Raw genomic sequence first — 11,041 nt, 5'->3', positions numbered from 1 at the left:
AACAGAGCATCTGTTTAAAGCATTTAAGCAGCCATTTAAAATAGTGTATCTTTGCGGTACTATCCTAATTCACAATGGATAAGAATCTGGCTATAGGTGTCACATTTGATTATTGAAAATAAATAAAATATTCAGTTGAGAAGCTTCAACTTGCAAAGACCTCAGTGCAAGTAGTTCCCTGGCAACAAAGGACATCCTTATGTAGTGCTGCTAACACTGAGTGAGGATGCTATCACTAAGCCAAAATCAATTACAATCAGAGAAACTAACACTTGATGCATAGACTTTGTTATAAGAAAAATAGCACTTCTTTCTTTCTGCTGTAGAAGAAAACTCAACTCCTAGGAAATCAGTAGATATTTACTAGCCTTCTGAATGACTTTTGTTTGTTGTAATTCCTTCTTAAAGCTGAAGATTTTTCTTTCAGTAAGTAGTTTTTGTGCTTGCATTTACTGCAAAAAGTGAGAAAAGTGGATTTTCAGCTCAGTGGCCTGATGAATAAATACATTGCACAGAAATTCTGTCTTTCCAGTTTCCTCAAGTTCTCTCCTCTTCAGCTGAAAAACAAGCAAACAAATTTCTTGGCTGTGATCATATGGATATGACTTTGCTAGTAGGTATTAGGAATTTTTCATGAGTGCTGAAAACCATCATGCAAGCATGTGACTTCACAGAATGCAGACTCATAAACGTGTTCGAATTGTAGTATAGAAATCACGTGAATCAAAAACTCAGTTGTATCCCTTGTCTAATTTTGAAGTTATTGGATCTTTTGTTTTAAAACTTTTGCACAGGACTTCTAACACAACTAAAAAAAGTAAAAGCAACTGTATATTTAAAAAGTGTAATTTCTTTTCAGGTTCTCTGTGATTAAAAACCTGCTCTTACTGAAATACTGCTGCACAGTTTATTCTGATTCAGTTTCTGTGTTCTTTTATTTTTTAGCTAAAGTTTTGAAACAACCAAGTACCAATAAGTTATTTACTTTAGAGCACGTGAATTAAATTTTCTGTGTCTTACATTCACATCTGTCACTACTTCAAGCTTTTCATTTTTGGCCCACATGCCAAGAGGAAGAGGTTCGTTCAACTTGCATTTTGTGTGCTCTTAAAGTTTACAGATCCAGTGCAGGTCAGGAATCGTAAGCATTTATCATTTCCTATACAACTTCAAGAAAGAGTGCAGTATTTTTATGGAGTGTTGATCATGCAGTGAACTTTCCAGTTTGCATCAAATCAGATTAGCCCATAGTGTTTCATTAGATTTCAATCTGTTTTTTTTTTTTTTTTTTGCATAATGAAAAGGAAATAAAATTGCTCAATGAAATATGTGGTAGTGTGTCTGAATAAAAAGGACCATGACCAAATTCATATCTAACTTAATTCCACTGACATCTTTAGACTCATGCTTGGATGAATGAATGAATTCTGCTTGTTCACTGTAGCTTGTCACTATTTTGCATATTAATATTAATGGCATTGCCACAATATTTTGCTTTGTCTTCTTGTATTAGAACTCTGCACTCAAAGAATAAAATATTAGTATTAGTGGATAAACAACTGAGACAAGCATGTGTATGTACCCAATGTACACAGAAAATGTTGTAATTTCACTATGATTGCTTTGGGAAAATCTTATAAATGTAAAAGTCAGGATTTCCTTATTTAATTGAGTTCCTGGCTTACTATGTGAAAACTATTTTTTTAAAAGTTGTAATGTTTACTACAGAATCAACTTAGATCTGCAGATTTGAGGCAATTAAGAATGCAAAAAATGAATGTTGTGATAAGATTTATATTTTGACTTTTTTTTTTTCTGAAATGAGTTTTAGTGACTTAATTTTTTCTCTCTTCTACATAAAAATGAGTTCTAGCGGTTTTTTTTCCCCTTTTACTTTAAAACAGAGTCTTTTACTTTCTCAAAGTTAAATGAACAATTTTGATTAAAAAAAAATAAAAATCTGTGCTGCTCACACTGTGAGCTCTGCCAAGTAATGTCATTCATAGTTCGATTGCGTGGAGGACGGGAAAGAATAGCATCTTCTAGTTGGATTGACTGGAGGGCGAGGGGTGAGCTCTATGCTCTATCCTGCCTTTCTGGAATCATTACCCATGCTGATAGCATTTTATACTCTTTGCACAGGAGTAAATGGAAGGCAATGAATAATCTGGCCAGTTTCCTATAGGCTTAAATCAATACTGGAGTCAGATGGACTATGAAACCCTCTCTAATGGGTATTGTTCTTGTGCAGCTAGCACACTGTCGCCATTTCCATTCACAAGTTGGATAATGGTCTGTGCCATTAATACTCTCCATTTCCTCCTAAACCATTTTTTGAACTTTCTTTCTTCAGGTTAATTCCAGGCCCATGTGAAGCAATTTAGTTGCAGCAGCTTACTGGTTAGCTGACAGCTACCTGGTCCAAAGTCTCTGTAAATGCTGCCTTCTACAAATACAAATTACACTGTGTCAGTGAAATACACTTCTTAGTTTGAAGATTCCTTCTTAGTAGAAATTTTATCATTTTTTCTTCTATCAAATTAATTAAAAGGCTGGCAAAAGACCAAGGTAATTTATGAGCGTAAAGAAGCAATGCCATTTTTTTAATTGAGCAACAAAGATACTTTTATAAAGCCATATGTATTATGCCATCCTGCTTGTGAAAAGGGTGTGATAGTACAGAATGATTTATCATGGAGAAACCAGTGTATTGTCATCCTTTTCCCAAGAGGATTCTTGTATGATTTGTGCAATACTGCATTCAGAACCAAACTACTACTATTTATTTTCCTGTATCTAATCTGATGATTGAATGAATAACCATCACATGAACAAAGGGCAATCTGTTTGCTTTATAGCAACTCAGTTTCAGGCAGTTATGAAACAATGAAAAGTAACACCTAACAAGAACGCTAAACTAATACGTCAAGCTAAAGGTTTTGAGCAATGTGTGAGACAGAAAAAGTAAACTCTAGATTGCACATCATTTCCTATTGTGAAGTTGAGTATCATTTGCTTAGTAGTGATGAATCATGAGACTCTGAAGTTGTATGCACCTGAGACATACAATGCTTACACAAACTTTCTGAACTCCAATTAAATGTGGCGCAAGTATTTTCTCCTTCACTCTTCTCTGTGTGCCTGCTCTGGTCCTTGTTTGCTTGCAAACACAGCTCGCGCTTTGTCATCAATGGGCTCTAGTTTCATGAAATAATACAGAGTCCATTTCAAATTACTGTTGTTTCTCTCTCTTAGGAAAAAATACTTAATAGCTACCCATACTGTATATTCTTACTTCTTTTTTAATGGAGTGATTGTCAGTTTATTACTGACATCTTGTTGGTCTTGCAGTCTCCTTTTAGCGTTGTTCTATCCTCTATTCTTCATGTGAAGTATTACAGTGCTCTTTTCCATTCCTTCCACCATTTCAATGTCTAAAAATAATCAGCCATAAAAGTAGCTATTGAGCTTTATTGTTACCAGCACAGTGAGATTAATAGTGGTAAATATACTGTACCTCACTAAAAGGGTGCCTTAAATTGTTTGACACATCTCAGTGCAATCAGGGAGTTCTGAGAAACCCCAGTGTTTCCTGTTACTCCTTCCAGAGTAGTATGGGTCTGCATTGATTTTTCCAGTAGCCTGTGCCAGACAGGAACAATTTAGCTCGTAAGGAGGTAATAAAATAATCTTTACAAGCAATGAATATACTGAAGTGGGTCAGAAACTGGATTTGTTTTGGTAAGGAAGAGATCTGGTAATTAGTGCTTTCCAGGGAAATTCTAAATTAAAAAAAAAAAAAAAAGAAAGAAAAAGAAAGAAAAAACAGTTTTATTTGGGACAACTGAAGGATTTCATTTTCACATATCGCCTGCCTTCCTTTCAAGAAGGTAAAACTTATTGTTTTAATAGGATTAAAACATTTCAATTCAACCTTTTTGTTTGCTTAAGAATGATTTTTCTATGGAATACAATACAGTCTAGGTTAAATTAATAATGAAATCAGCATGAAATGCTTTTAACATTATCAGAATTAAATAATGTCCAATTTCTAGTTTGATTTGAGAAAGTTGAAACGTATTTTTTTTAATTTTTATTTTTCAATTTCATCCTGCTAAACTTGTCCTTGAAACAAATTTTCAGAATAGTAGTAGCTCTTACAGTGTAATTAATTTTCCTTTAAATGGCTATGATCAATGCTGGAAATTAGCCAAGAAACCTAGGTTTTGAAATAAAGCTTCTAGTTTCCAGGCTACTCCAATTTTTTTCCCTTTGGTGCAATATTAGTAAATTAGGTGCACATACCATCATAATCTATTTTGCTTCCAACCTTTGCTTCTGGAAAAGTACATAGAAAAATAGCACGCATGACCTAGGCTTATATCTTCAATGCTCCAGTGGCTCTGGGAATATCTGCTCTGTTTCATTTTATTGCCTTACTGTGAAGAGGACAATGCATCAAAATTGCCACCAAGTGAAGAATTTGTGTTTTGTTTCAGAGATTCTTTTTCTTTTTCCTGTTTGTGAGGGGTCATTGTGTCTAAAAATAATTGCAGGGTGTTTTAAAATGGAAACTGATAAGTGAAAAGCATTCAGGTGAACAATTAATTTCATATGAAAATACGAACACGGGAACATCTTCAGTCATTAACAAATAAGAGCAATAACTCCTTCTGTTTTCGTAAGATATGGTTAAGGCTAGTTTTACTGACAGTGATAGCTTATTATTACAGTATACTTGTGACTTATCTCTTCATGTGCTCCTCGATATGCATTCCTCTGCTTATTTAGATAACTAAAATCTGTGCTGCTTGTGTAATTGTCATGGCATTGAAAAGAAGCTAGTGAGTCGGTCAGAAACTTGAGAATTCTCACTGTGAAGCTTGGACAGATCCCTAATAAATTTTGAGATTTTTTTTTTTTAAATGCTAATAAAAGCTCTTGTAAATGCCATGCCCAGAAAATCATGTATAAAGTCCCCCAGTAATGAAGAAAAGTGTGTGTAATATCAGTACCTTCTCCAGGTCTTATACTTTGTTAAAGCTTGCAAGTGTCCAATGCACGTGAGAGAATCAATGCAGCTGTCTTCTGAGATGCTTCAGAGGCTTGCAAGGGAGGGAGGGAAAATAGCATAGGTGAAAGTATGTACTTTCTACAGATTGTTGATGGCTGGTCCTGGGTCCTTGGGTCATGCCTATTGTATGTAGCTAATCCTGCTCCTTAGGAATCATTTCCTTGGCTCCTTTAATGAACTCTAATGTAGCGGTACTTCTATGTTGTTTTGTTGGTGTGTTTTGTTTGTTTGTAAAAGAAATATTTTATGGGTCCTGTATTAAAAGGATGAATAGGGCTTGTAATTTAGTTAAGTAGCTTGAGACCCAATTACTGTTACACTTTATTGTTTTTTCACTCACATTTTCCTGTTATTGTGATTTATTATTAGTCACATGTTGTTAGAGTACACTAAAGAGCTCAATTCATCAGTTAAATTGAAAAAAAAATAAATGGTAGTGCCTTTCAGGAATGGGGAATATTGTAAGACAAGGTATGTGTGGAAGGTAGCTCTCCTACAAACACATGTCCGTTATTACTGGTAGGTTTTGTTTTTTTTTTTTCCATTTCAACAGAAACTCCTTCCATAGCACAAAGCCTTTACAATGAATTTAGATGTGGAAGTGGCTAAGCAAAAATATGTTATCAATGTTTAGTCTATATTAATCAACTCATTCTTTAAAGTAGCTTACAGTTCATAATGTAGATGCCAAATGCTCAGATAAAGATCCAAGCTTCAGCTGGTATGTGTAGACATGATTATACTTCATATACTGAATATGCATCATTTTACTTCAACAGGGGCCTGGTTCAAACACCTGCAGGCGGAATGGATCACGCAGAAGAGATGGAAGAAAAAGCAACGGTTTTCTATGAGGCATTTTCCAGTAGTATTGCAGTCTGAGACCTGTGAAGCCATCTACTGGTAAGTTTTTTTCTGCATTAACCTTGTCTGTGCTATTCTTGCTCTTTCATAGTCTTACAAAATCCTATTGTTCTATTGTTGACTTACCCAAGTTGCAAGATCAAGAAGGACCTAGGCCATCAAGAATTTCTGTAGTACTGATGTCCCTTCCAAGGAAAAGAGTGAACTTCATCAGAATACTTCAGAGCAACAAGGAATTACATTCAAGTAAATTTTTTTTCATGCTCATGCCCTGCTGAGTTAAGTGGAATTGATTCACAGGTAGCTGGTGGTGCATGACAGTAAAGTCTATTACACTGCTCAGTGCAAATAATAGAAATGATAATGAAAGAATTGATGTCTCTTTTAATTATTGGATCACCTCTAAAATTTTGCAGATGTTTTGTCAAGACTTACAATGAATTGACTGTGTAGGAGCAAGTTACAATAAAAGGTACGGGACACAGGAGTTTAGAAACACATCTCACAATAAACTTCAAGTTACTGTGAACTTCTGGGCATCACTTTCAAAGTCCCCATACATTGCTGTGACTACTTATGAAAACTTCCCTTATCTTCAGAACTGAAGTGTGAAAAGACTGATTGCCAAAAGGAGCCTTTCCTTAGCTTTATTTCTCAAAGGTTGTATGTAATACCAGTGCTTTAGTGCTTTTTAAAGCTATTCTAACATCTTAATGCCTTTTTCATGTTTTTTAATGAATAAACATTTATGTGTGCAAGTGTGCACATGCACTGTGAGGTCATGCGTAGGCTTTTTGGTTTCGTTCTAGGGTAATTCATTAATCAACTGAAAATAAATAATTAGCCTGGAAAACAGGCATTTCTTGCAAGAAGCCAAAGTGAATTTTTCTGATCAATGAAGAACTCACAGAAGCCTTTGAGAAATAATAATATAAATTTTAAAACAGAAACAGAAAAATGATAGAAAATATTTTTTTAATCTTGCAAATAAATGAATGAAATCAGTACTTACTACCTTCATCAAACAGCTACTTCTGAAAGTTCAGGTATTCTACTGTTAAAATGTAGACTTGAATGGCCATGTAAAGCAAATTTAACTGATAGAAAAGGAAGTAGCTCCATTGATGTCAGGTAGCTATCTCATGGTTCAGAAGTTATACATTACAAATAATTCTCTTTTCCTGTCATAGAAGATGTTAAAGAATCTCTGGTCAAAAATCTCTGTCAGCTGACTGTTTTTTAGCCCATTGTTTTGTCTCATCTTTGGCCTGTGATTCTGGAAAGGAATTTTGTTAAAGGGATCATTACATGGTATCATAAAGGAAAAGGTTATTTTTATTTATTTTAAATGTTACTCCAAAATATTTCTTAGTTGCTGAGAGAATTTACTTCTGTAATCTGACTAGTTCCTGACGTGCTTGGGAAGTGCCTGTTGATGTTGAGCTGACGTTGCTGAAGCAAAGAGCCAAGGTGTGGTGGAAAGGCCTATGCTGGGCTGCTGCCAGAAACAATACAGCTGTATTACCATGACATTCTGTACAGTTTAATTAGCTCTGTTGAGAAGAAAGTATCATACTGTGCTAGCACGGCTACCTTTGTTCTGGCTTAGGTACCTTTAGATAAGCATGGTATCTTAGAGTACATTGAGGCAAAATGACTCATTCGACAGTGCTAATCATTTCTGGCAAGTTCTGGTCAATGTTAATCAGCAACATGTAGCAGATGCTCTGTGATGGAATCTTTGTGCTCTTACTTGTATCCACCTGCTCAGGGGAAAACAGCTGACCTGGAAAGTCTGCTCCCTGCTCTGTGAGTGCACATATGGAGCAATGCTCTGAGCTGCTTGTTTCTCAGCTAGAAGGTGTCCAAAAGCAATGTAACTCTGTCTCATGAGATGTTAGAAAAGAACAGGCTAAGTGTAAAACCACTAATTCGAATGGCATCTCACTGGACTGACATTGCTCTCTTGCTCTGGACAACTGAAATACTGCAGGTTTGGGTATATATATATATACACTATGTATACTATATGGGAAGTACTGACTCATTTGTGTCCTTTCTGGCATTTTTCTGTGTTGGTCTTTCTACTATCAGTAGGACCATTGCAGCCATTTAAATATTTGACTTGATTTTGGCCACAAGTACTATAGAAACCAAAGGGAGAGATTGTACACTTGTCTCTAGTGTTTGCCTGGTGAAGCTCATTAAGCATTTATCTGCAAGTCTGTACATATAATCTTGATCTGAGGACCAAATCTGCAATGTCAGAAGAGGTCAGTAATATTTATGTAGGGGAGAAAGCAACACTTGGCCAGGCACAGTTAGACAGTGAATTCTGATTATAAAATGTTAACTGCTAATTGGGTGTAATGAAACAAATGCCTAAGAGAAGATACCCTCACCAAACAAGTTAATCAAGAGGCCAATCATTCTTGGCAGGGAAGTTCTGAGTATGTTAATACTCATGTAAAACAGCCGTAGGGAAATGAATCATACAACTGAAGGTTGTTTGAAAATGTCTGTCACTGGGTGTGCTACTCTGAGGCAGCTTTGTGTGCAGCACAGTGAGCTAAATTAATTTCAAGTTACTAAAGCGAGAGGAAATTTTTGAATAATCATCACTATATGGTGACCTAGATGACAATCAGAAGTTTAAATACAAGGAAGGCTTTTTTGCATTTGAGGGAAAAAAGTGTATACTGCATATTGTTTTCCCGGACTAATGATATTGGGTAGACTTTGAGAGAAGGGTGTGGGCAGGAAGAATATGTGGACTTTTGAGGAGTCAGGATTTTTTCTCATAGCTTCACAATCTGTACAGTCAGGGACAATGAGAGATCAACAGTGAAAGAGGTTCAATGCACATTATAGTTGTTCAGATTGACCTGGCAGTGCAGATGTACTCCTGAATCTGCAAGCTGAGGAAATGCAAATGAAATCTGTGAATTTTCTGCTTTGAATTTATGATACTAGTAACATCTAATTGCAATATTTTTCATATAAAAATATTTGCATCTAGTATGGCTATCTGAAGGGGAAACTTGGATATGTCACTTCTTGTCATTCTGTTCATGTGAATAGATATCTCACTGAGGCTGTGTCTTAAGTATACAGATAAAAATTCTTTAAACATTGGAATAATGGAGAAGTGAGAGCGATTTCACAAGCTGAGACATGAGGGAGCAGCTGTGACTCTTTTGTGAACTCTATTTGAACTGACATCACACAATTTAGTAAATTTAAGAAAACACTTATCAAAAACAGCAACTAGAAATGGCAGAATACTGTTTTTGAAGATTTTGGTGCTTTTTACTATCAGTATTGCTGTAGGGTTGGGAGTAACCAGTATACTGAAAAAAGGCATCTGGTTAATTCAAATAACAGCAGAAATTGACAGTAATGAAAAGCAGAGAATCAAAGTGCTCCAAAAGGATTTACATCACTGAATCTAAAGAATCTAACCAAAAGCTTTCAAAGTGCTTCCCTCATTAGTAAAAACATTGTTAGAAGTCTTTGAGCTGTCAATACATACCTTTCCTCCTGAGCCATGTCCTCTGTTTTCCCAGTGACATAAATAATTCCACTTGCTGGGTTTTTGCTGTGTTCCATTTTCTGCTTTCTCAGAAGTGGCTGCTCCTTCCCCTCCCAGCCTTTGTTATTTATGGAGATTGATCATGTTTATTCCTTACATTTAACTTAATGACACTGGCACACTTAACCTGTGAACTGAGTCTATTTTGGCTGGGTGATAATTTTGTGGAAGCTGTCATTACAGAGTCACAGTAGATAGGACAGCTAATCAGTACTACACTGCCATAGCTGTTGAAGACAAACGGGGAGTCCTTGCTGTTCCCTTTGCCTCTCAGGGAGGAAAGATGCCACTTCCATACTCAGACAAAGTTATTCCATGGATTCTCATTTTCTCATACTTTAATGTTATGTTGGGAAATGTTGATGTTACCCGGTTGCAATCCCTTACATTTTAGTTTAAGTTGTTGAGTCATGCTTTTGTCCAAACATGTCTAAAGCTTTTGTCTAGATGCACACTGGGTAATTCCATCAAATTTCTTATTTCCTACAAGCCCATCGAGTGCAGCTGCTCCTTAATCGTCCACATTTAATATGTCTGAATTGTCACTCAGGGAAACAGTGTCCTTCAAGAGATGAATTTAAAATTTTCAGTTACCTCAGGAAAACTTCAAGCTCAGCAAGGTTCACATCTGACACCTTCAAGAGCCTGTCACATCCCTGCCTGACTGGGAGCCCGGGATGTAATTTATTTGACTAAAATAACTGAGGAAGCTATTGAGAGAGAAGATTTCTCTCAGTTGTGAACAGGCTAAATAAAACCCTAAAATTTTTGACAGTCCAATAGCTGTGTGGATAATTATAACATTAGCCTTGCTAACATCTACGTACTGTTAGTCACTGACTTTGAAGGGGTCAGCTTTCACCTAGTATCTGCAAAGACCTTTTAAACTAACACTGTGTTTAGTCTGCTTATTCAATACAGATCCTGGGAAAAGTGTACTGTAATAATGTGTCTGTAGTTGACTTCATCCAGAAAACAAATGGTTTTCCATGAATCCACATGGTTGTTAGCAAAATTCATTGTTGGCTGAATTACTGTATACAGTGACTGTGATAACACATGCTACAAATTGTCATTTGTAATCATCACTGTTTCAACTGATTGTCTGCTTCTGGCTCATGTGCTAAAAGAGAGTGAGGAAAAAGAAATCATGTGCTGTCTTGCTTTAACCTTAGAAGGACAGGATGGTGCCATCAAGCAGTTACAAGGGCTTAACTTCTTTCCTACTGCAAGAAATTTTTGCAAGTTCAAAGCCTACTAATGCATGAGTAAAAAAAATAAATCCGTACAGAATTATAAAACAGCAAAATAATTAACCAATATCTCTTCAAGGAATATGAAGAATTGACATTGTCTACACATATGTATTTCTCAAAATTAGAACAACATATTTAATTCTTAGTATATATAAAGAAAACTATCTTTATTGTGGATTTTGATGCATTAATGAAAGAAAAGTAAATATATCAGGAAAAGAATGGTTATCCACTGCTAGCATCTGCTTTTTTTTT

General features: G+C 35.7%; 1 long non-coding RNA gene across 3 annotated transcripts; it reads right to left on the bottom strand.

The window, feature by feature from the left end:
• Positions 1-374: 374 nt before the first annotated feature.
• Positions 375-11,021, bottom strand: LOC104910836. Of its 3 annotated transcripts, XR_002114558.2 has the most exons (6): positions 9,471-11,021; positions 6,065-6,123; positions 5,016-5,105; positions 3,518-3,642; positions 3,296-3,434; positions 375-557 (listed from the first exon to the last, which is right to left on the bottom strand). It is a non-coding gene; the product is annotated as an uncharacterized LOC104910836 (long non-coding RNA). The 3 variants fall into 3 exon arrangements; XR_002114557.2 differs by lacking the exon at positions 9,471-11,021 and having other exon boundaries at positions 6,065-6,859; XR_002114559.2 differs by lacking the exons at positions 5,016-5,105; positions 9,471-11,021 and having other exon boundaries at positions 6,065-6,857.
• Between the last annotated feature and the right edge of the window lie 20 nt (positions 11,022-11,041).

Source organism: Meleagris gallopavo, chromosome 4 (assembly GCF_000146605.3).
Source record: "Meleagris gallopavo isolate NT-WF06-2002-E0010 breed Aviagen turkey brand Nicholas breeding stock chromosome 4, Turkey_5.1, whole genome shotgun sequence".
NCBI classification, from domain to species: domain Eukaryota; kingdom Metazoa; phylum Chordata; class Aves; order Galliformes; family Phasianidae; genus Meleagris; species Meleagris gallopavo.
The sequence above is the reverse complement of the archived record's forward strand: the minus strand, read 5'-3'. Positions and strand labels throughout refer to the sequence as shown.